The following is a 23,332-nucleotide window of genomic DNA, read 5'->3' on the forward strand; positions in this document are numbered from 1 at the left end:
GCATAACTGTAATACCAAAATAACTTCGTAAGTGTTTTCGTCTTGTTGTCCAGTGCAAAAATTCAAGAATGTAAAAACGAGACATACAACGTTGCCTGGGAAATTGATCAAACACTATATTTCTGAAAAAGAACAAATATCTTGCAATGATCACAAAAAAATGAAATTAATGCTCAAGGGAAATTCAATGCCCATTTCACCATTGACATACATTTAAAAAACGAGTTTAATTTGCACCTTAAGTAAATGTATCAAGAGTTAAGGATTTTTAATGCCATGACCTTTTGAATTTAAGACACTGCTTTGATTTAAGGCCTTAATTTGTGGATGGTCAATGCAGAAACTTAATTAATGTTCATAAAGTAATAGTTATAGTGGAATTAGTTTTTTTTCTGTGGCTAAAATTCTATAAATTATTATGTTGAACATAATGTACATTGTTGGGTAAAATCATTGTCATTCAGAAAAAAAAAAAGACAAAAGTCTAAATATTTTATGTTGGCTAACCTACTTCTTTTAAGCATGAAACGTAGCTGTACTCTACTGATAATTCCCTGAAATAATACTAAAATTCTTGTTATTTGCATAAGGATTTGCTGACAATAACAACAAGCAGCCAAGGGTGTTAAACATGAATTTCTTGATTTTATTTTTAAGACATTACATTATTTTCACTTCTGATATATTTAGCATTTTCAGTCTCTATATTCTCTTAAAATATGTGGAGAGGTTACTCTATGCATGAAATGTTTGCATATTCCATTTTCTGAACGATGTATGAACAAGATGCGAGTTAGCTGACAAACACAATACCACAACATCTGTGGGATAAAACATAATAAATACATTTATATATATATATATATATATATATATATATATATATATATATATATATATATATATATATATATATATAAAATGAGAGATGGAGACATGTTTTAACTGGAATAAACCATCCATGAGCAGCAGCTGTCTTTCCATCCCTCCACTTTTAGGGTAAGGTAAGGCCTCCAAACCACCAAAAATAAAGTACACTTAATGTATGGCAGAAATAATGCGTAAAGGTTAGCCAAACCACATTTCTAAATTGTACCTCTTTAAGTAGAGACACGTTTCAGACGCTGTAAGTTTCTACACACTTGGATGGATGGATATTCTCACAATTGTAAAGGCAATGATCCACATATTAGTGACAAAGTCTATATAGCTCAGCAAACAAAAACATTGAGAATAAAGATGACATTTGCTTATTTTCGACACAATACAGTACGAGGAAGTGATAAATTAAAGGACGTGATAAATGTCAGTCAGTTTCTTTCCCGTTTTTTTAGCAATAAAAACATTCTGAGTGTTCATAATCCGGTACAAACCACAGAATGGGCATGAAAGAAATCCCACGAAAAAAAAAAATTAATTAAAATAAAGTGCCGCCATGAAGTGTAAATATTAACAATAACTTGACAGGAAAGACATAGAAACTATATCCATTCGGATACATGTATAACAATTTCTATTTTACATTTTTACACGTTATCATTAAATATTGCTACAGTACAATGATTCGGGAAAATAAAATCCACATTGTGGAAAACCGAAAGGAAAACTTTATATCTGACCGATTCCTTCAGCTGATTTCGACTTAAGGAATTCTGCATCCCTGACACAGATGGAGGTTCATTTCCCTAAGATGTCTACATAAAAAAAAAGATTTAAAGAAAAAGAGTAAGTAGGCATCACCTTTTGCATGAATTATGAATGTCGGTTACATCCGTGTTTAAGCACTTGATTTAACAAAGGGCTACGGGCCAACTAGACAGAAGTGATGCACTCTAACATGCATTCACCAATAACATCAAATCAACGTTAACACTGACGCTAGAGGCATTTGAGATGATGTTGAGGAGAATATTCCGTGGAAGCATGTCTCTGTATTCCTCTCTCATCGCTTCTATCCGCTCCTTAATCGGTGAGACTTTACAATAAGGGTTAATTCTCTAACATCGTTTTTTGCATCATTCACTAATAACAAACAACATTTTTACAGCATTAATAATTTAGGTTAAAGTTCACATAAATTTACTAGAATAGCTAATTCATATTTACTCATAATTAATGTCAATTTATTTTATTTTTGAAAGTCGTCTATTTTGCTCCTTAAAGGACATTTATTGAATCAAAATGCAATTAAAACATTAAGATACTTTTACAATTTAAAATAACTTTTCTATTTTAATATATATATATATATATATATATATATATATATATATATATATATATATATATATATATATTTTTTTTTTTTTTTTTATTATTATTATTATTATTATATTTATTGCTGTGAGACAAAGCTGATTTTTCAGCATCAATAACCCAGTATTTAGTGTCACATGATGCTCCAGAAATCATTCTAATATGCTGATTTGCTTGAAATCTTTTAATATCTAATGCTGTTACAACTGAGTGCATCCTAGCTGAATAAATAATAATTTATCCAAAAAAAAAAACTTAATGGACTTTAAACAGTAGCGATGCAGAAATTAACACTGACCTCGAATTAAAAAGGCTGTAAAAATATTGTTTGTCGTTAGTTTGTGATATCTAAACTGTAGCATTGTTTAAAAGAGACCTCATGTTAGTTGTACCGTTTATAAATCTGTCAAAAAAGCTAAAAGGAAACTAAAGACTGCTGACAAGTGTGTTCGACAGGTGAACCCTGGTGTTATTAGATTGTAATGTCACTAGGTGTGTTTGGTTTGGGGCAGAGAGAAAATGTGCAATAGTGAAAAAAGAAACTCTGCCTTCTGCAAGAACCCAGCGAAAAAAGTCCACGTATTGCATTTGTCCTGAAGTTTTATCATATACACACACAAAATATTTACTGATATTCACATACACACACCCACAGAACGCACTGATGATATTCTACACCAGACATTATACGTGAGATTTTGAGTGCTGTATTTCAATAAAAACATTTTTCCAAAGTCTTTGTAGTGCCAAAAGAGCATCCCCACTCGCAGTCCATCCTACATGTCAGTTGTCTGCCAGATATTTACCTACAGAATACAAAAAAAAACATCAGATACTGCGTGAAAATTAACTTCAGGGTTTGCACAGATACTATAATTGAATTCCAGGTCTTTTTAATTTTTCAAAAAACATTTTGGGGGTTACTTACTTGCTTTACCGCAAAATAAATTAATGAAAAATAAATAAATAATAATAAAAAAAAAGTTAAATGTTTATATGCAAAAACTATTAGCCTAACAAATTTAAAATCCAATCTTCGAGACAAATAGTAACACAAAAAGAATAAATTAATTAAAAGCAATAGCACAAACAAATAAATGAAATAAATCAGTGGTTCTCAAACCTTTTACACCTTTTTACACCCTCACTTAGACTTCAGTCACACATTTTCCAATAAGGGACAATATTTTCCACCTTAAATTTATTCACACGTGCATTTTTTTTAGTTGCAGTTGTAAGGGGTACTGCAAAAAGGCGCTTTGCCACAGAAAGCACATTTCAGAGTAGAATTACTGGCTATAGCGTTATTTACCAGAGAAAAAGCATGTTCTTTTTTGTCTTCAGAAGAGCCGAAAGCTTAAATACAGCACCTTTAAGGACTTTGTAGGTAGATATTTCTTAAAAGACATACCTGCAGAAAACCTTTTTTTGACCAAAGAGAGTCTGTAGCCTGAACCGACGAGTTGAAAATCGCATCCAGACAGAGTGCTGCCCTCACTGGTGAACTGCACTGCCAGCTGAGAAGGTCTGCTGGGACCCTCGGCTAACCGGAAGCGAGCCAGAAGAGCGCCCACGCCTGACACACAACGACAGGACAACCGTATCGCGTTCACATAGTGCATTTGTTAACATTTCCACTGGCACATTAACGACGACCGGGAAAATTCAGAACACGACCTGTTGCGGTAACTCGATCTGCTGCCACAGGCATGCGTTGGCTTTTTAAAAAAAGAACGATAGTATCGTGTATTGTGTTTTTAATGTGCACGAATTTGCGTTAGGATGAGCTTGCGATGACGTTCTTTGGTGTCGTTAATGCGATGCACTTTGCTTGTTTTCTGTAGCTGCTTTTTAAATAACCGAGGAAGCGTAAGCATTGTAATTAGTACTTTACAATGTTTCCATTAATTTATTATTCGTGTTAAATACAAATTCAGTCACATTAAATACATTAGGCTGCACTACTCGTCGCTTAGTTGAACCTTGGGCTCGATGGTTTAATGAAGTGTCTGCAACTGTGAGTGAATGAATATTTAATGAGGCATGGACCTAGACTGTTTATGATTGGTTCTAGCGCCGCTTAAAAAATAAAAATAAAAAAATAATAAAAATAAATAAACAAAATAATAATTATATATATATATATATATATATATATATATATATATATATATATATATATATAATAATTGTATTTATTTTTTTAAACCATCAGCTTTTGTATTAATGCATGTAGCTCTTGCACGACTTACATCACAATGATTTCCTGGTTATCAGGATGTAATGTAAGAGTAAAATGTGAAAAAAAATATTTTGTGCATGTGTTCAATCCAGACCTAATTGCAGGCATTTACCCAAAAGCACATCAAAAATCCCCAATTCATGATGATGTAACTATAAGTTTAAAATTATAACTTGTTCCTGGGTTTGAAGCAATCTCCACTTGCATTATTTAGTAGGCGCTTTCATTCAAAGCGACTTGAGGACAATAGAAGCAAATCAAACCAAAGAAAGGCAAAAATGTGCCTTTAAAAAACTAAAAAAAAATACGAGTTCCTGTCCTCTATGCCTGATTAAAAACGCATGTAATTGTGATATTTTTGTTCAAAACATCACTATTATTATGATAACCTAGGAGTTAACAAAGGTTTAATTCGACTATTTGTATCTTTGGTAATAAAATGTGATATTATGCAAGACATTTTTAACACTGCCATGATTACAAAAGGACTAAATTTATACCTTTCAAGTTTTTTTAGACACAAAAGAATATCGGAACTGAGTGCCATTTAAATAAAATGTGTCCCACAGAAGAAAGACGGTGAGATTAACATGAAAGTAAATAATGACAGATTTTACATTTTGGGGTGAACTATTCTGTAAGCATAACGCATGAATCCCTTTTGAGACTTGGTTTTAAATTTCAGGAGGATGCGATTATAAATATGTATTGCGCAACTAAAAAGTAGAGAAATACGAAAGAGCATTTCCATGCATTTATTTCAGTTTGTTTTGAGCAAACCGCAGTCAGATTGGAAACGGACGACAAGCCTCCGCAGTGAACGGATATACTTCATCTGCTCAGCTAGCAGAACCAAAAGCAAGTTGCCGTCCGAACAGCCTTTCATTAATGACCTCAGCATCAGGACTGCGGTTCTTTCAAACAGGCTACTTCTACATGGTTTCTACAAAAAACACTAAAATTCCAATTCAAGGCTGCCGTGGAATCATGTATGATAAAGAGCGCGATAACGGCTAGCTGGGCTTCCTCCTCGATCCTTTACTTAAGAGTAATTCAATTTACTACCATTAGGGCAAGCTGCCAAGTAAACCACGTTGCTCGGCTTAGCATGAGCTAAGCATTCCTGCAAAGCTGTTAGAAGGCTTCCCTTCCTTCAGTTATTGTCTAAAGGGCATTTACCTCCATTTTCAGACCTCTGTGAGAGCTCTGGGATCTTCCACATTATGTTCTGCTCCTCCGGGTTCCTTTAAATTCAAGAAATGGGCGAACATCACTACACAACACCGCACTGCTTGTGTTTTGCAATGTGACTTTCTGGACGGGTCCTCACCAGTGGGCAAGTGGGAGCATAGCCTGCAGTTTGTTCACGCCGCCGTCCACAGCTGCCATGAAGTGGATGTTGGTGAGCGGTGTGGGTATGGGCATGGCCTCCGTGTTGTATTTATAGTCTATCCTGAGGTCTGTGCTGCAGGCATCACCCCGCCAGCTCACCGCCAGGTTCAGCGGAGTGGACTGGATGCCTCGAGTGGACACCTGTGAGCACAAATCTCAGATATCACGCGCTAGAGGACGACCGAGCTCGGGTTTCACCGATACAGATAAGGGTCATGCTCAAATATAAAATCTCACCTGGTACTTCAGCATGTCTACGTTGTAGTACGTGGCCTGTGGCCTCTGCTCAGCCACCTTCTTCAGGTGACTCAACAGGTTTGACATGTTGACCCAGAACTCCTTTGAATCACCTGTAGGTGGCGTGGTGTCGCTGCAGGGAGAAAACATTTGCGGAATAAATCTCAAAGAATATCTATACCTTCTGCATGCAGTATTGTATTCACCAAACTGGAACTTCATAAAATTTTAAAGCTTTGTAAAATTATCACTTTTGTTAAATGCCTTGCAGACCAATGCATATAATCTCAAAATGACCAATATAGGGCTAGTGTTTAGTTTATATTGGTTCTTTTATTACATTTAATAATAAAAAAAAACAATTCAGAAATTTATCCTGAGCATTACGTTACTGCTGCTTATAAAGCAGTGTTATTTCAGTATTACTTAAATACTATTACATTATTTACAGCATATTTTCAATAAGCATTTATTTTTAAACTTTATTTTGTTTTAGACTTTTTTTTGCTTTAATTTATTTAAATTTCAGCTTTAGTTTGCAATTTTAGTACAAATTTTCTGTTACTACAAAAAGTCTGCGTTTTATTTATTTTAAGTGAATATTAATATTATCTTCATTAATTTATTATATTCTGTGGCAGTTTTAGTTAACAGTTATAACATTGTATTACAGTAGCTCTGCTTTGAAAAACAATTATAAAACATTCCTAATTTTACTGTTTACTTCAAACTAGCGGTGTTTAGTATAATGGTACCATATTGGTTATTAGCTAATATTGCAATTTTCTACTCTTCATTGTTTTATATTTATCAGCTGATACTAAATATGTAATTGTTCAAATAAATGTGTCCCTTTACTGTCACTAACTGTCATTTTAATTAGTTAAACACTGATTAAATAAAATCGCACTGGTAAATAAAATCCTCAGCAGGTCTCAAAATGAATGTATATTTTCATACTGCACATCATATGTTGTAATGCTTAAATTAGCATGTAGCATTTTTAGTGTTTTGGACAAAACACAAAAAACTTCATCCATAAACTTTATTTTGGGATGACCTATTTTCAATCCCCTCAGTTTTATTTACAAAAACCTGAAATGGCTTGACTGAATCATTAGAAAGCCCAGCTTAAAAAGAACAATTTGTTCAATTTGTTGTGAGAAATCCCTACGCATTACCAGCACAGAAGCTGTGGGTTGGGAAGGACCTGCTCCAGTCGACTGTACTGACTGATGGTGAAGGTCAGCACCGGTGGACTGGGATGGGTGGAGAAGTGTCTGGTGATCCCTGCTGGGAAAGACAACACCATCTCACCGGCGATCTTCACCAAACACCTGTGACACACAGTAACACAGTGAGACGCAGTTTCAATCGATTCAACCCAAAATTCAAAATGCGCTCTGTGGCCTACTTAGTGGGATCTGCTCCTTTAAAGTAAGCGCTGATGGTCTCTGTGAAGGCGGCTGCCACCGGTAGAGTGTCCTGGGGACCCATTGTGAGAGGACTCGGACCTCTGGAGCATACTGAAATACAGACGCAGATCTAATATCATACAAAACGCACAACCTGTTGAACGTAAGAAGGCATTATGCCTCAGTATCATCTTCCTCACTTATCATAATTTAGCAATAACTGACTTGGGACAGCTCTGTTGTGGCCCACCTGACACAGAGAGGTTGAGCTCTCGGCCTAGTGTAGGTGTGGAGGCTGCGCTCAGAGAGGTGACGGAGGAGATGGAGGAGGTGCTTTCGGCTCTGGCCAGAGGAGCAAAGGGTGGAGGACTCCACGAGTGGATGGGGGGGCTGAAGGGTCGGGCCTGAGGAGAAACAGAACAGCCTGAACCAGACATATACTTTTAAAAACAAAGGTTCTTTTTTGGCATCAATGGATCTACAAAGAACCTTTACCATCTGTGGAACCTTTACATTCCACAAAAAGGTTCTTTAGTTTATTAAAACATGACCCAGGAACACAAAATGAGTCAGAAGTGTAAATAAATGCATACGTCATCTGAAAGCTGAATAAATAAGATGTAGATTGTAACGTAAGATGATGCATGGTTTGTTATGAAGTTTTTAATATTAAATCAAAACCCAGTTGAAGTTTGATTAATAGTAGTTGGAATGAACAATAAAAAAAAAACAACTTAAAAACAAACACAAACAAAAGCATTCCTTGTGATTTCAGTGTGTCAAATGCTTCACAGCATTGGAGAAAGTCGACCGATGCAGTCATACCAGATCTGCTAGGTTTGGTTTTCCAGGTGGTAGTTTAGGTCGTGACGATGGTCTTGGTGGTAGAGGTGGGATCGGACTCCCAGCGGACAGCGGAGTGCCGGCACGTGACGGGAGACGACGGCCCTGGTAACATAAAATCAGATGATTATAACATAGTAAACAATGCTAAATCTGCAATTATTACCTTAAAGAGCCATTTAACTCTTAAAACAACATAAATGTTTGTATAAATGGTTGCACAGTATTCAACATGTCACCATTTTTCTCAGTGATATATTTCTGAAAGTGCTGTTGACTTCACCAAATGTCGGTAACACAGGGCTTCTCACTATAAACTAGTTGTTTATTGGCATGCTTATTATTAAAATATTAGTACAGTATTTATAAAGCACATATCCTGCATGACAATATTCTACATCCTCATCCTATCCAACAGGATATATTCTACATCCAATCAAGGTTAATGTTGACTTGTTGATTTCTGAAATGTATAGTATTATAAATAATAATAATAATAATAATAATAGCATTTTATTTATATATTGTAGAATATTAATAATGATGAATGAATTAAAATAGCAATAATACTATTTCCTGCAACAGTATTGTAGACAAACAAGAGAAGGCAAAACTGTACAGCATAAATGTACTGTAAATTACCTTTTAAATAAATGTAATAATCAAATTTATTTCTTTTTGCAAAATGTGATATTGCCCTTTAGGTGGCATTAAGGCAGTGGAACAACTGCTCTAAAAACTACAACTGTGCCCGATATCAAAAAAAGATACTATGGCCACAAAAAAACATATGTTCCCATCAACTAGTGCCTTTGTTTTAATTTAAATTGGGGCTAAGACACAAGTAAATTAAAACCTGAGAAAAAAAATCTGTAAAACATGATCACGGTTCAACTAAAACAAGGGAATAAACTAATAAAGCATGGCCATGAACTACAGTATCTAGTTTTTACTTCAGCATGCCGTTTGCACTACTTAAATATTTAGACAAAGTAAATCATGAAATTTGAGTGTACTAGCCATTAAGCTACATTTTCTGTGTTACATCTACTGTATGCTAAACACTAAAGTGGTGCCAATCCTGCTCCGCACAAGATTTCACATCAAGAGCTTCAAGTCTCCATTGATTTTCATATTATCTGTTTCTATGCTACGGAAGTCGTTAGAGACCAATTACTGTTTGGTTATGTATATTTTGCTAAATATTTTCTTTTGTGTTCAACAAAAGAAATGCTTACAGCCTTGGAACAATTCTAGGGTGCGTGAATAATAACAGAATTGTCTTTTGTGGATGAACCATCGCTTTAAAAGGAACACTCCAATATCTTTAAAAATAGTTAATATTTCAAGTCCAGCTGTTTAATGGGAGTATAGTTCCTAGCCATACTGGCCTAGAAAATTGCAACTATTCATTTTCTGTCATTCTTAGTACACGTGTATAACTACAGAAGTGTTTAAAAAGGAAAAATATTGAAACTCTTTGTTCATTTTTTTGAGTGAGATGCAATGATCAATGCTAAGCTGCAGCTAAAAATGATCAGCTGATTCAAAAAACGGTACAACTCAACTGTTGAAGTTGAAAAATAGTGGAGTGTTCCTTTAAGTAACAGTTGCTAACTCACCACTGCCGGGCCCTGGGAGCCCACCACACTCCTGTAAGTAGGAGGTGGCAGAGGAGGTGGGGTTCCTCTGAAGCTTCCTGCTGCGAGGTCTTTGGGTGATGTGCCAAACACAGAAATCTCATCCCTCATGCCCACCAGGTCAGGGGTTCTCCTGCTGTCGTCTCTCAAGGTAAGAGGGGAAGGTATGGCTCCATGAGGATGGTGGTCTGCTGGCGGGAAGGGCAGTCCGGGGCTGGCGGGGTCATTGGGGACTCTTGGGTGAGCTCGGACTCCGGAGCTGAAAGCAGCAGGGGAGGTCTGGAGGACTCAGAGGAGAGTCCGAGGGTGGAGTGGTGGAGGTGAATCTGGAGGCGGGATGGAGTGGAGGGAGGCGGGGAGGCGGGAGCGGCAGGTTGAGGGGCGAGGTTGGGGCGAGTCCGTGGGGAAGAAGACAGAGGCGGAGAAGGGGCGGGTTCGTCTGGGGGAGGGGTCTGGCGGAGAGCCTTCGCTGAAGCTCACCCAGCTGCACTGCACCACATCTGATGCAGACCTGGGCGTCTCCACAGGCCCAAAACACTGTCCAAGTCAGGCATAGACGCCCCTCCGGATGGGTCAGATAATGGGGCGTCCTGACAGGCCGAAGCTGATCCCTCTCCTCTGATGCTAGGAACCACACTATAATAACCTGTTTAGAAAAAAAGAAATTAAGTACTCAAATACTTTTTCAACATTCACAACCACAAACTAGGGTAGCGAAATATTTATTGTATTGCTGTTTCAATAATGTACAAGCTAACATTATTGAGTATCTCACTTACAAAAATATGTTAGCACAGCCTATGTATTACAAACACGAATTTGACTTCATATAGTTCAACAAGAAGTTAATCTTGTCTGTTTTTGCTTTATTTCACCAGCAAAAATAGTTTCGAAACAAAGCTGTAGTGTGTATCTGAAAGCACAAGAGATGTTTAATTCTTAGATGAATCAGCATTTTTGAACAAATCAGTGAATCTGTGGCTTCATGGCTGAACGAATCAGTCATTTAAACAAATTTGCTGAATCAATGACTCACTTGTCACCACTGGCAGCTTAAAGTAAAATATGATCACATTTTTTTCTTTAAAAATATTTGAAGTATTATTTTAAACATTATTCTCATAGTATTATACATGCAATTCTAAATGAAGTGTGAACACATCTAAATTGCTTCTATACAACCTCTGAAGAAAAAATGTATCTGATTTAGAATTTGATTTCATCTGGTTGGTAATATAATTAATCTAGCTGAATATATTGATTATTGATTATTTAAGATGTTATGGAAAAATGCTCTTTACAAAGATACAAATGTTCACGGAATTCACTTTAATTTGGCAAATATCTTTCCAATGCACAGAATATAAAGAATATAATGAGCGTATCAATACCATTTTGTTAATATCGCATCCCAAATAATAAACAGAGCTGAGAACAAGTATCCTGTAGTAAGACACTTCTGTTCAGGAACTGTTCTTTCAGGAGACTGAAACTATGTTGGATGCTAAATTGGAAGTGTCAGCCCATACCGGAGGACTCTGCAGAGCTAGAACTGCGTCCCAGGTGGGGTCACAGGAATGTTCTTTGGAGGAAGTGGAGGCGGAGCTGAAAGGACAGATAACAGGGCATGTTCATAAAGAAGAACTTTCTTACAGAATACTGCACTGTATAAATAGCTTACATTATGATGATTAACATATCATAATACATGTTTACGTCTAACATCTCACAATTACAAAGTGATATACTAAAATGAAAATGAATGAAAACTATTTGGAAGTATTTTTCGTAAAACTAATAAAAATTGCAAAAAGGCGCAACAAAACGGCCAAAATTTGAAAATAAATAAATAGAAGCTAATTCAAAGCATTAGTTTAAAATAATAAAAATAATAATAAAATAACAGGAGATAACGTGTCTAGTATCCACGTTTATGCATATCAGCTTACATTGCTAATTAATTAATAAAATCAGTAATACTTATAAATAAAAGTGGATTGTTTTCCTGTGATCCGTTCAAAGTGTCGTGTTGCTAATAAATTGGATTTTTTCTGGTTAATCTTGTAGATCCAATCACATTCTGCAGTGAGCAGTAAAATGTGATGCTTTGTAGCATTCATTAAGAACTATTTGTCACCATTTTGTGTTTTATTGGTGACTTTCCTGGGAGCAGTTTTAAGCTTTAAACGGGTATTATCAAAAACATTTTGGACATTTGACATGCAGTACCTCCAGTGGGCAGAGATCTGCTGAGAACACAGGTGGAGAGAGAAGTGGACTGACACCAGAGCTCCGGCTCAACCGGGAACACTGTCATTAACATTCACGAATGAAATACCCATCAATACCTCCCTCGACTGACTTACAAATCACAGCAGTGCATGACACACAAGAACAATAATTTACATTTCGTCTGCAAATTTCTTGTGAGGTCTGATCTTGCAAACCTCAAACCGCATTTATATTAAAAATGAACTCATCAATGTCAGGTTATCGAAAAAATACTGGTACCTTCTGAGTTGTGTGCTTCGAAATTGGTCTCAAACGGTGGGCCGAAGAACGCTGTTGTGTTTTCTCTTTTGACGAGACAGAAGCAAAATACAAGGTCAAAACATCCCAAGGGTATTCGGGCAATGAGATTTAGTAATGTTATTCGATTTAAAACTGATAATTCAATAGTGAGCAGAAACACCGACATGTCCACAAGGGTTTGTGACGGTGTACTAACCTGGGCGGGTCCGAACCAGGTCCTGGAGTTGTCGTGGGTGTTGGAGTAGATCGTCGTGGTCTGGCGATCTCCTCATCTGGAATATGCAAAGTCAAATTGACTAATGTAGAAACTCGGGTGATGTGACAAAACACAGGAAGTCAATATTTCAAAAATACACTCACTTGACAGGTTTCGCTTCATCGGGCACTGTAACAAAAGACATAAAAGAAGAAAATGCCATAACAAAGACCACAAATACTGTAATGCATATATATATATATATATACACACACACACACACACACACACACATACATACATAAACACACCCACACAAACGTGTTTGAATTTATATATACATAATCAATATACACAGTATAGACACATGTACTACGCCCATTTTTATATTAACAAAAACTTTTGAATAAACTTGGATATATCTTTTGACAGCACAAAAATAAAATAAAATAAAATAAAATAAAATAAAATAAAATAAAATGAAATAAAATAAATCGGACCATCTTCTAAAAAATTAAATATTATAAAAAATAAATAAAATAAAATAAAATAAAATAAATCGGACCATCTTCTAAATTTTGAAATTTAGTAATTTATTAAAACACTAATGAGTCAAAAACAGCACAACACATATTATAAAATGAAAAAAAAAACCAAATCTAAGAGTTCAAAGGCAGAGGGTATTATTTGGCACCTGGTCACTGTTTTCCATTAGTTCCAGTTATAACAGCGGATGAGCGACAAACATCTTCGGCTAATGGAAAACAGAGTCCAGGTGCCAACTCTGAAACATTCACATCCAATGTGCTGAAGCTGCAGATCATATCAAGAATCTAACGATTCCCTCCCATTGATCCACGAGGGTGTCAGTGCAGAGCGAACATAGCATGAAGAATCATCACAATGAAAGGGTCACAGAAGCTCAGGCCTCTGTATCATACGCAACACAGATTTGTAGTACATTAACAAGATCCGTACTTACCGGACTTCGCCTCTGATATCAGCAAAAAAGGAGAAAGAACAGACCTGGTCAGAGAGCGAGTTACAGATCAGTGCTATTAACAAAAAATGAAATACCGCTTTGATGCATCTTTCCCCAACCAATGCTTCAAACCAAACCAACAACACATATCGTTGCCTGTGTTTACTGTTTCTTAATATTAGGTATATCACTAATATTACTAACTGTATATTGGCAATCTGCAAAAGTTGAATAAAACTGCAGAAATATAGTTCTGCACTATACATGAAGAAGAACACAATAAATGCATTATAAACGTATTTCTTTTCTTAAGCTTGAAAAGCGCAGCAAGGTAATAGCAACAGAATGGCCATAGCTGCTTTAGTGCTATGTGGCTGGAAAAAACTAAAATATAAACGTACATAAAGCCATTAATTAATATATTCGGTTTAAAAATGATTTATGTTTTTATTTTTTCAAACAAAGCTGTAGGGGCGCTGGATAAATATTAAAATTACTAAGCCAAGATTAGCTTAATGTTATGGGCAAAAACTAATATCAGTACTATTTTGTCTAAACAGCTTTACATTTGTAAAAAAAACCAAAAAAACATTTTAAATAGTACAAGCGTACACGGCATCACAGCATAAAAATTTATAAAATAATAATAGCATAATAATACATTATCGTTCAAAACTTTGTGGTCAGTACGATTTTTTTAAAAAGAAATTAATATTTATATTTTGGATATTTTATATTTATTAATTAGGTATCAAATTGATTAAAAGAGTCAGTAAAAGCCTTTTATAGTTTTATGAAAAGTGAAAATGTATCATGGATTTCTGAACAATATTAAGCAACTCTTTCTTGAGCTCTATTTCAGCATAACAGAATGATTTCTGAAGAATCGTGCGATACTGAATACTGTAACAAAAATACATTTAAATCAATATTACTTTTTTTTTTTTGATCCCACAAATGCAGCCTTGGTGGTCATAAGGAGGTTCTTTTAAAAACATAAAAAAAAATCTTACTGACTTATGTGTGTGTATAAAACACACATTACACGCTTTAGATTACATTTAAAAGTGTTATTAATTGATTACTGTTTTTTGAATTTAAGCAAGCATTAGATAATGATTAAATATATTCTAAATGTAAAAGCAGCTGATATGAATATGCACAGTTGCATATCTAAAATCATCCAACAAACACCAATAAATGAAAGAAAATCACTGATATACAATATCATGTATCCCAGCACAGATATACATCTTGAACTCCTCTGACTGATTGGCCATTGGCTGTCACGCCCTTAGGGCTGAGATACATCACCTAAACTGACGTACGTGACAGATGTTATGCAATTTTAATTAGCATCTTTAAAGGCCTAAGAAAGTGTAGAAACACTTGCTTACCGGACTCTTTCTCTGTGTGAGGAAACAAACAGAAAAACAGAGGAAATCATCTCAACATTTGAAATGGGAACGTTACTATGGGACATCAGCTCTGTAAGGAGCAGCAAGCGAGACTAACCAGAGGAGAAGGAGAGATGGCCAGCGTCCCCACTGAGGCCTTCAGCTCATCCATAGTAGACACTGTACAGTTTCCACTGTTTGCTGTCAAAGGTTTGATCTTGATCTTAAATTTCTTTCCGTGCTCCTCCTCTCCCTCCGACTCACTGGGAGGAAGAGAACGCCTTGACTTTTGGAGCTGGTGAGTCTTGTTAAAGAAGAATAGATATATATTTTCTATAGATATATATTTTGTTTTCTATTCTGACGCTGACGGTTGTAAAAACCATGTTAACGTTAATAATGTAGGAATAAAGTATAACGATAATAATAATTTGCACTGCTAGATGTAATACGAGTTAACCGATCGTTAGATTTAAAATCACTATTTGTAGTGTGATTTATTGTAATGCTTTTTCTTCACAGTTGGTCAGAACAAACATGGCAGACATGTTACTTGAAAAAATTATATATGGTGAATATATTTATATAGCAAGTTTTAGGGTACTGGTGCAGTACACACATACTTCTCAAAACGTTAATTAATCCGCGCTGGAGTACAACCCGCACATGAAGTATATAATTCAATATATAATGCAATTCTTGGTCTTCAAACAGAGATGGCGACAAAGAGGCAAACGCATAGACTGCGGCTTTAACTATTTAAGCGCTTGAAAAGATAAGAAACAGCACAGGTCAATATGCAAACACAGACCGAAAGGATATTTCCTCCTTGTTCTCCGGGTTTAACGCTGTAACCCTCATCGACAACATCAGGAGAGTTCTGCTATCAAACGGACAGGTGAGGCACTGCATGCACAGGAACTATAAGAATAATCAGCATTCGGGGAGATTTACTTACATAACGATCCCAGTCGATCTCACCGTAGAAACCATTCGGTGCACCATTGGCTTTTTTCTGGAAATAAAACATGCGGGATGAGATATTGTAGTTATTTCACAACAATGCCTAAGGTATAATCTTCAGTGTCATGAATTATGATGTACTCACAGATTTTTTCTTGTCTGGGGATCCACTGAAAAATAGGACATCAAATGTTCAAATTTTAGATATATGACTGAATGATAAGCATAAACGGTAAGATTTGAAATATACTTTAAATCTACCAAATTTATGGGCATAAAGATAATAGAAAGTGCTATCAGCTTCAGATGTCTATCCACATTCTATTTATTACTCTATTCATCCACAAAAAAATATTACTACAAACTGGCTGAATATTATAATCTTTCAGTATAACTGGCTAGCTGATATGCAACATCCAGAGTCAGGTATACATCGCTTTTTATATCATTCGCACAAAGCAAAATTGTGTATTTTCTGTTTTCATTTATTGAAAGAAAAACATATTTTGGGTGTCATAATAATTACAACAGGTTGTGAAATAGTTATGGCTATTATTATGGTGTATTATCCATTTCAGAACCGTGGTTCTTAACCAGCAAGTGTCTTCAACAAACCATCCAGTGGGCCTTATGACTTTAAATATGACAAAATAATCACTACAATAAACACGCACCGCTATGAAATATAGCATGGATTCATTTGTACAATGTCTTCAAAAACTTTCATTTTAGAAATAATATAATAATAAAACATCGTGCAAAAGTCATATAAACTCTGCTAAACTTCATGGGCAGAATAATAATGAATGTACCTTAATGTAGTTACGCCTAACTCAGAAATACTGTATCATAGAAACTGTGACTAAAAATGTTTACTTATCCAACGTGAACGTAACGGGGCCTTTTCATACTGTCGGGGCCCAGGAGTCAAAAAGGTTAAGAACCACTGCGATAAACAACAAGTAACAAACCGAATGGCTGCTTGCTTTATTGAACAAGTCGCTTTCCTGTCTAATCTTTTCTGCGTTCTAGGTCAAAATAAGCTGCAAAGTGGACCAGACTTTATGCCAATAGAAAAATACTGGCTCTTCTACTACTGGGCATTTGACAAACTTAGACTGAGCAAAGTCTTAGCCATGCATCAGCATAGAAAGCACAATTCACTCAAATCGCAATGAACCAGGGTTTGCCAAGGCAGCCATTTCTACACACGAATCAGTGAGCAAATCAGAATGTTCTTTAGAGATGTGTGTAGAGCTGATGTCCACGGTCACATCAGACTGATCTTACTCACGTGGAGTCACTGTCCTTTTCTTTCTTCCGTATCCCGAAGGCCTTTCGGCACGCTTTTTCAGTCCTGTTAAAAGTCACGGTCATCGTCAGAACAAAATAATACATACATTTTCAGATAACCGCTTTCTATTTTTAAAATATAACGTTTCCCTGTGACGCAAAGCAAGAATTTTTTGATCCTCACATGATCCTCCAGAAATGACTCAATGCTGATTTGAAGCATAAATAATAAAAATGGTTATGCTACTTAATATTTTTAATATTACTGACCACAGTCTCAAAACTAAAACAAAATTAAATTAAATTAAATGAAATTAAATTACAATAAATATTATATATATATATATATATATATATATATATATATATATATATATATATATATTTTTTTTTTTTTTTCATATAATTAATTATGTTAATGTTCTGAGTTAATATATATAGTCGGATTGCAATCATAAATCATTTTGGATAAGACAATTGCATAAATAAATTACAAGTAAGCAGAAATGTTCCTTAGTAGTTTCTATTAATCAAATAGCATAATAAATTAAACAAATGAATAAATAAACACATATATATTTATATAGTATAATACTAATTACATGTTTTATGTTTTATATAAACTTCATGTCATACTACCTCAGTAGAAAATTTTAATTCACTAACATCTAAAAACAAACGCAAAAAACAGTCACCAGGAAGGAAAAATTTCACATAAATAATACAACATCTGCAAGAAAAAAAATATATTTTTAGTCTGAAGATCTCATTCTAAAATGGACTGAATTAAAGATGCTTTTTTAAAAACAAATATTTCTTCATGACCGAATTTGCAACGAGGCCATGCAGTCAGCAGCAACAAATATGCACGGCCTAATGCTTATTTTTCAATATTTTCTCCATCTTCTGGAGTGTACTTGTATGCAGAAACAAAAGCCCCGATGAGCACTGGCATCATAGTTGATTTTAACAGAGAAGCGCAAGAATTTATAGCCTGGAGATCTTGGCATGACGGCATCTGAGGAAGGCTCGAGGGCTCTGGGCCAGTGTAAAAGCCTCTAGTTGTAGGTTCACCATCATGCCTCTGGTCTAAAGACCTCTAGGAAAAGCTGACATTTCCTCCTCCGCTTGGCTAAAGCGTGAAGCAATTAAGCCGAGTTACTCCCAAAACAAATACGCAGGAGATGAAACTGCTTGCAGCTTCTGCACTCAAGCTCCCCAAACACTCGAATCCTAAAGCGCCACTTCTAATAAAAATCGGTTTTGTGAGATCGGATTCAAGGAATGATAGCTCACCCGCTGGCGTGATGCGATCCCATCGCCCGTCATTCAAAACCTGCGTGACTGCTCTTCTTCAGTACAAAACACAAAAGGAGAAATTTTGAGGAATGTACTGGCTGCTCTTTCCCACAACTGACTGCTCGGTTATCGGAAAGGACAATTTCCCAATCCACAAAAGGACACAAATACATCATAACGATGGTCCATACAACACATACCATCAAATCTGGTCAATACAATCTATATTTACTAAGCTTGCTTATATAGCTTGCAATAAACTCAATGGTATCTATGGTATTGTCTAAAAATCTTTACTTCTTGAGGGCAAATAAGTCACGGTAACTATTTATTTTACGGTTACACCCATTAGTTGCTTATAAATGTAGCATATTGCATTTTTTAGCCATTTATTAGTGCTAATTAATCACATATTAACGTCTTATTCTACATGCCTAATCCTGCCCAATACCCAAATTTAACAACTATTAATAACCAAACAGCAAATTAAGAATTTACTTGTAAAGTGCTACCTATTCTAAAGCGTTACCAGAGTCACTTTTTGATCATCATGTGTACTTTACATCCGAATCTGATAAATGCATTAAAAACAGTAACATTATTAAATATTATTAAAGTTTTAAAGAACTTTACTTTCTGTTCGAAAACATTATCAAATGTAATTATTCCTGTGATGGAAAGCTGGATTTTAAGCATCCACTCCAGTTTTTAATTGTCACGTGATTTTTCAGAAATCATTCTTATGTACAGATTTGATGCTCAAGAAACATTTATTATTGGAAAAAAATGTTTGCATTGGAAACTATATGCATATATTTTTTTTTTACATTCTACGACAGAACAAAACAACATCTGTTTGAAATCTACTTTATTAGATTATTATTATAATTATTTTATTACCGACCCCAAAGTTTTAGATGGCACTCTTTGAAATGTCCTTCATTTCTAAAATAAAATAAATAAAATAAAAATCACATTTTGGGTTGGAACTACACCGGGATTAATAAAGAATGACAAAATGTGCATTTCCAGGTGATCTATCCCTTTAAATGAAAGGAAATAAATCAAGGCATGAAGTGACTCTATAAGATCATGAGGGTGGGACTGTGGTCCACAGACCAAAGGCACTTTAAAGCATCCCGATGGCAGATTTATTTGGTGTATTCACATGTGTAAACCTGGCCCACAGAAACCCTCATTTTAAATGTGCCATCGTGAGGTCGTGTGTGTTTGTGTGTGTGTGTGTGTCACGGTGCATACACACATGCCCACTCTCGGGCCCTACAACGTGAGACACATAACTCCTTCACCTCTTCCAGGAGAGACAAACACCAAAACAATGCGCCCGGATGCCATGTAATCATAGGATATATTAGCACGCTGATACACAGCATCAACAGACAAGCGATGAATTTAAAGGGTCAAGAGTGGAATTTTACCTTGCATCATGGTTGCAGCACTTCATTCCTCGGTTTCACGCGAGCAAACAAACTGACACGAGATACAGCAGCGATCCGGTAACCGGTCGTTAAAGAAAGGCTCATACTGCCCGGCCCCTCGCGCCCTCGTCTCGGGTTTCCAGTAACCGGTGGGTTAGCCCCGGGCACCGCTTTCATCAGCAGCATCCACGCACGCCATCATCACAGAGGGATGCTGGACAGCCGCTGATGAACGGAGAACGAGAGTGTGGGAGGGTCGCGTAATTACGAACCGTACTTATGGCGGAGGCTCCGCTCGTGAATATTAATGGAGTCACGTCGACGTAGGTTGGCAACCTTCCTGGACCGTCCAGTCAGGTAGCGAATTGATATTCGCGAGCCGGCCTTTCGACGCTGTTGGATTCGTTGGTTCGCGGATTCAAGAGCGTTCTACGCCGCTCCGTCAGCGAATCAGGCGGGCTGCGTCACGGTGCGTCATTAATATTCATATAGCCGAGCAAACCCGTAGTAGGCTTCGTACATTCACGAGGGATATTAGGACAAAGGGACTGATCCCCATGGCGAGAAGACCGTTTCGACTTTTAATACTTCCTGGATTTGACTTTTTGATATCAACAATTTTAAATTTGAAAATGTTCATTTCTGATATCAGCAATTATATTTCTACTAGTAACAATAGCAATTACCTTTTCGCTATTACGGTGTTAATTGTTGATATCAAACAATTACGTTATTGATATCAACGAGCTGAACTCTTAAATCAGAATTAAAGTCTGTAAACTGTATTTTCACTAGTTAAATCTTCACAGACTTTAGCATTCAAATTTAATTGTTGATATCAACAGTTAAAATGCTGATATCAATAATTAAAAAGTTGATATCAAGAAACTATTAACTTATTGAGAGGTCACTTCATTTCTAGCCATAATTGTTGATTTGATTACGCAGACCATCATTATAATCACTTTATTCTCTTTTTAGATACTGTTCAGTTGCTTTGACACGCTCTGCATTGTTAAAAGTGCTATGTAAATATAAAGGGATTCATCGACCGATCAATGTTTTCATCAGCTGTTTGGTCTTCATTCTGACGTCACCCGTTCACTCAAAAGGATCTATCAGTGGCGTAACAGGCGTACAAATAAAACACATCTACATCTCGGATAACCTGACAGTGAGCGTACTTTCATCAAATGCTTTAATGCCTAACTAACGCTTTAATGTCAGTGGATCTGTGAAATGTTGTATTTCAAGGTCTTGAGTCCGGAGGAAGACCGAAGAGGCAAAGAATCCAAGCTGCTTGAAGTCCAGCGTGAGGTTTTTACAGTCGCTGGTGATTTGGGGTGCTGTGGCGTCTGCGGGTGTTGATCCATGATGTTTTATCAAGTCAAAAGTCAATGCAGCCTTCTGTCAGGTGATTCTGGAGCCCTTTATGCTTCCATTTGCTAAAAATCTTTATGGAGATGCTGATAGGTCCGCTTTCGGCACCTGCTCACAGCGACAAGACCACTTCCAAGTGCTTGGCTGACCATGATATTACTGCGCTTGATTGAACAGCCAACATGCCTGACCTGAAGCCCATATGGAGTCTATGGTACAGTTTCAAGAGAAAGATGAGAAACCCAACAGAAGACAGATGAGCCGAAGCTCAATGCTTCCTCAGCAGAGCCAGACACTGATTTTCTTCCATGCCAGTCCTCACTGATGCTGGAGGATGCCTGACCAAGTACTGAGTGCAGAAATTAAATCACTTGCTTTGCAAATACTTTTTAAGAAATTGTTTTAGTAAATATTCTAATGCTAAGCTACTGAATTTTGACTTGAATGAGCTGTAAGCTCTAATCATCAAAAATGTTTTACTTTACATGGAACGAGTCTAAAATGTATATATTAAAGTTTTACTTTTGAAAGAAGTTCCAATAAGTTGAGACTAAAAATGTTTGTTACGGAGATACCATAAATAGCCGCAAGGTGGCAGCAGCTGAAACAGATTTTCAAAGGCTGCAAAAAATAATAGAACCAATGAAATCTTGAAATCTTGTCAACAGACTGCTGGAATCTCTCATCTGAGATTACTGATTGAAAACAGGCATCGGTTCGCAGAAATCTGACCAGCAACACCAGAGTAGGTTAGTTAACAGGAATGAACACAGACACAATATTTATTTGCGGAGAAAAATGTAATTTACTGTGAACCATGTGCTGTTCACCCAGACACATTTTACAACCTTTAAACACAGAATATGAATGAAACGAGTATTTGCTCTGCATCGATTGATTTTCACTTTATTAAAAAAAAATAAAAGTTGGTATAGATATACAGTCTGGCGATATGCTCTAAACTCTTTAAACTGCCCTCCTCTTTCTCAACAAACTCCTTGTTTCATTCCTCTTGAATGAATTCTCCGTCGCATCATCAGATATGAAACCTGGCCCTCATCTCGAGCGCGTGATAAACGATAGCGCTATCAGGAAATTCTGCCTTTTTCTGTGAAGGGAAAGTGATCAGACTTGTTTTGCCTCAATCACTTCCTCCTCTGGAGCCGAGGCCTTCTAAGAAGTGCCTCCAGGGGCCCACATGTATTGAGTTTCCACCATGCACTGCGCTCTGGAACAACAAAGCGCTTTGACGTCAAACACTGCAAACTTTTGGCGGCTCCCAAAAAAAAAAAAATTCCCAAGCATTCGTGGCTCTGACATGGGGGACGATGGAAAAAGAGTCGACCCAAGTGTCACGGGGATTTTAGTAAGTGACTTGTACCCTAAATAGCACGTCCCGAGCATCTTCTCGATAACCGAGACCTTGTTATTGTTCTAATATTAACACCCACGTCAGAAAATATTGTTATATTTAACAAACTTGGCTTTCAGAGTGTCAAAACAGGCAAAACGTTCCCACCACACTCTCAGAAAAATGCCCATTAACTTAGTAGCAAGTAAAATATTCATATTTATTTATTTAATTAAACATTAATTTGGTGAGCTCTTTTTGACATAATGTTGATCATCACATTGCAACTTAATACTGTGTGTGATATAAACACTTTATTTTTGATTCAGTTAACCGTAGATAAAAGTCCTCTGTACTAAAATTTTCCGATAACTCTGAAAACTGGGCAGCAGATTTTAGGACTATATAAGGAGAACAGATGCTGAAATGAAGAGTTATTTTATGTATTTTAGTAAAGCAAAAGACATATGCGTAT

General features: G+C 36.2%; 1 pseudogene; it reads right to left on the reverse strand.

Annotated features, from left to right (window-relative positions):
- Nucleotides 1-2,344: 2,344 nt before the first annotated feature.
- Nucleotides 2,345-17,472, reverse strand: LOC122360909 (annotated as a pseudogene).
- Nucleotides 17,473-23,332: the final 5,860 nt, after the last annotated feature.

This window comes from Puntigrus tetrazona, chromosome 2 (genome assembly GCF_018831695.1).
Source record: "Puntigrus tetrazona isolate hp1 chromosome 2, ASM1883169v1, whole genome shotgun sequence".
Lineage (NCBI taxonomy): Eukaryota > Metazoa > Chordata > Actinopteri > Cypriniformes > Cyprinidae > Puntigrus > Puntigrus tetrazona.